The sequence below is a fragment of the Leguminivora glycinivorella genome, chromosome 25 (assembly GCF_023078275.1).
Source record: "Leguminivora glycinivorella isolate SPB_JAAS2020 chromosome 25, LegGlyc_1.1, whole genome shotgun sequence".
Taxonomy (NCBI): Eukaryota; Metazoa; Arthropoda; class Insecta; order Lepidoptera; family Tortricidae; genus Leguminivora; species Leguminivora glycinivorella.
Genome location: NC_062995.1, coordinates 2,666,526 through 2,670,543, shown reverse-complemented (window position 1 = coordinate 2,670,543; position 4,018 = coordinate 2,666,526). Strand labels below are relative to the sequence as shown.

General features: G+C 34.4%; 1 long non-coding RNA gene across 1 annotated transcript; it reads right to left on the bottom strand.

Annotated features, from left to right (window-relative positions):
• Positions 1 to 645: 645 nt before the first annotated feature.
• LOC125239386 lies at positions 646 to 3,034 on the bottom strand. The gene is made up of 3 exons (XR_007178524.1): positions 2,972 to 3,034; positions 2,431 to 2,505; positions 646 to 814 (listed from the first exon to the last, which is right to left on the bottom strand). It is a non-coding gene; the product is annotated as an uncharacterized LOC125239386 (long non-coding RNA).
• Positions 3,035 to 4,018: the final 984 nt, after the last annotated feature.

Sequence of the window (4,018 nt, the reverse complement as noted above, 5' to 3'; positions counted from 1 at the left end):
GATAAAGTGGTTTGATCAGGTCAGGGGTCCCATACCGTATCGCAAGCCCTTGCCCAAGCCGGGACCACTAATAAGGCGTAGCGGATGATTACCAAAATATTTTTTAATATTTATTTCATGTATGTTTCACTCACTAACTTTTATTCTAAAATTTCTTCATCACGTCATTAATTTTCTCACATATAACTTTCTAGGCCTAAATCTGATAAAATACTCTTCTATAACACTATATTATTATGCTACAATAACCTTTATTCTTCTTTAAATTATAAATAAATAAAATTTTAAAAATTAGTCAAAAATACAGCTGATACTCATTAAAGGATCTAGGTTATCGCGGTTCACATCGAAGGGTTCTACTTATTCACGCTAGACGATCACAAGGCCAAATTACGGGGTATATTTAAAGGGGGGTTAACTATACTGTTGATTAGTCAAGTAAGTAAGTAAATAAGTAAGGTGAGCGGAGGTTTAGTTACATTTGGTTCCGTGCCCAAGGGATCTAAGATGTGCTCTGTAGAACACATCTTGGATACCAAGGTTTATAAATAAATAATAGGAATTAGCCTTACCAGGCTACATTTGTTGTTGTGAAAACGAGTGGGTGTGCTGTATTTCCTGACTTATTTCATCTCTAAATAAAACTCATATACCTAATATTTTTATTCAATCGCTATTTCATAAAAACAAAAATAACTTTATTGTTAATAAACACGTCTGTAGTTTTTCTTCCATTGTTGGTTCTTGCCGCGTTCCGGGCGAAGTCATGCATCGATGCGGAGTCAATTGTATGTTCATCTCCTTCCACTGGTATCTAAAAAAAAACATAGTAATAAAAGTAAAGTAGCGTAGTAAACTAAGACAAAAAAAATATTTCTAGGAAATTAGTTCATAGTCGTAGTGGTTAAACATCGTCCCCAATAGGCGATTCGGGTTGCATTGCTACGTAGCAATTGTTGGCATTGGCGCATCTTGACGTTCCCTTGCGCCTGTGCGTAGTACTATTATTTATTCTGTGTCTTAATGTATGTTTTATGGCTGTTGTATAGGCAGGGCAAGTACTGGAAATACTAGGTACTTATATAGAAAATACCCATGTATCTAAAATAATAGGAAGCGCGGAGCTGTAGCACTTTAGAAGAGTTTGCCACCTCGTGACCGGAATTGGAAACATAAGTGTGTACACAATGTACAATAGTAATAGAATTTCATGTTAAAACAAATAGTTCTCTATATGCCCAGTACATTTTCATAGCAGGCTCTGCCATCTTCAGGGCTATTTTGAAATCTCACATCACGTTTGCACTTCACACCGGAGATCGGATAGCTTCGATGCTGTTTTATATAGTCTATGAACACTCTGATGATATACATATTCCTAGCAGGCTTGTTATACAGAATTTCATTCATAGGCAGGATAACTACAGTCTAGATGTAAGGTTATTTTCCTAAAATAATCTAGGATACCTAAGCCCTAGATTTAAGACCTAGTAATACAAGAAGATAGGCTCTAGTCTAATGGCTATGGGGGCGCGATTATTCATTGTCGCGCTGAAGTACAATATTATATGGGGCGTCCCGCCATTTTTCTATGAATGCTGAATAGCTACACGCATGTGGTATTATGACAAGTACATCCTTCGATGGATGGCTTGTTTGCATTTCAGTTGTAACTCTATAATCTACAAATTGGCTCACAGGATTTCATACATCATACAATAATTTGGCATATTGTTTGTACGGTTTGTACCAAATATTGTCACTGTAGTGCAGCCGTGAGAAGAACAGGTTTCTGTCTGTTAAGATATAGGTATTAATCATTTTAGGACTAATTTAAGTTCATTAACTTATAAGTTGTCATACATTTTCATATTACATCCGTGGTAGACAGGCATACGTCCCTCTTGATGGTGAGAGGTCACTGTAGCCTATATCTGCCAATTATTTCAATAAATTAAATGCACAGTGCGAATTTCAACTTTCTATAAGTATATATTTTTGCTATAGTACAAACAAGTATGTATGTATGAACAATATTTTCAACTGGTACACATGACATGTTATCTCACTTAGATTGTGTACACAGCTTTTATACGGAACCTTACACTGTCGCAATATTTCACGGATCAGGCATATGCCAAATGCCAACATACATATTTTATTAGTTAAGTTAAATAGCTACACAATCGTCACCAGATTTCCTACGAAATTACCAGCATCTGGGAGGTCGTACCTTGCCATACCTTAACTCCACCACTGCTTGATCATTGTCACAATTGCTTAATGAATTTCATGAAAATTGATTGAAATTTGTAATATTCCTGTTAAATAGGCATAGGTAATAAGCGCTATTATCATTATAAAACCATATTTTACTGAGGTTCAGAAATAGTATGTGGTATGTGGTACACATTAAGTATGTAAACTTACCTAACATGACCGGGTCCAGTCTGATTGTCGGATTACTTTGTTACTGGTAGTGCAGATTAGTGAGTCCTCAGTACACTGAAAGGAAATAGTCAGACATTAGAAATATTCATATAGATAGTGTAAGAAAGGGGTATTGTTTAGAGTGGGGTTCTGCCAAATTGGGTTCAATATTATTTCATTTATCTATTCACGGGGGCGCGTCGCTTAATTTTTGGAACTAAGACACGCCCATGAGAAATATTGTGTCAGAAAAAACAACGCATACAGAAAAATGTACAAAAGGAAAAAAAATATTAAAAAGTTTGAGAACCTCTGCCTTGCAGTTCATAACTACATGAGTTAGTACATAAATAAGTTAGTAAGAAGTTTGCTTAGCCAATAAAATGAGGATGAGTCAGTTAAGTTTGATTTTTGCCCGGTAGCTCATGCCTCGCCGTCTTGCATACTTCGCTTAAATTTTCTAGATATAATATTAAGGCCATGAGCTGTTCACTTTTAAATTTAATAATTAGAACGTGTTATTATAATAAAACATAAGTACCTTTCATTTATATGAAGTCAGTAGATATATGGAAGACGGTCCAACCTGAGGCATGGCCTTTCGGGTAAAACCTGAAATTGTACATATTGAAAGATTAGTTAAAAAAAGGGTATATGTATGTTTAAGGAATCTTATTTGTAAATATGTATCATTAAGATTGTTTATATTTATCTAGGCCATTCATGGTTAAGAAAAAAAAAAAGAAGAACAACCATATCCATGTTTCTATGTAAAATTTCCTGCCGAGTCGTTTTACTCACTAAGTAGAGTTAATTAAGTTAAAAAGTAGCTGTTTAGTGGCAATGATTTTTTGTACTTACTTGAGGATAGTGCTAAGACGGAGTACAGTCCATAAAGGACACACCGGAAAATTCCTCAGTCCACCTGCACATTGCCGACAGCTGGTTGATGTTCTTCAAGGATGGTTACCCATTTCATATACTGAAAATTAATGCATACATTGTTTAAACTCAATGTAGCAGAAATAAAATCTATGCTAAGTCTGGATTTTTAGTCTACATAATTTTATTTAAGTATCAGACGTCAAGTTTTATCTTTGAAAAATACAAAATTAAAGTTTAGACAAGATTCAATGCCTATTTTTAAATGTCATGACATTCATTTGAGGTCCTACAAATATTATTTTCCATAGCCCATAAGCCAGCGCTTCAGAAAAATAATTGAGAAGTATATATGTTGGTACGGAAACAACGTTACAATTTCCAAGAACAGTTAGGTAGCCTAGATCAAATAAATTAGTCAAAGATATAATTTTAATGCTTACCGTTTAACCAAGGTATGTTCAGTTTCATAAATATTGTTTTCCATAAAATTTGTGGCAGATGTGTAGAAATATCGGGCATTGTAAATTCCAATTAGATGTTGACTGAAAAATCAAACAACCATATAAACCTCTTTGAAAGTAGCAAATATATTTTGACAGTTAGGACTATTTCACGTACATTTAGAATATTTAAGATCCTCTTAGGGAATGTGAAAGTCAGAAAGTACGAGTAACGTGGGGAAATTTATTATCATTAACTTATC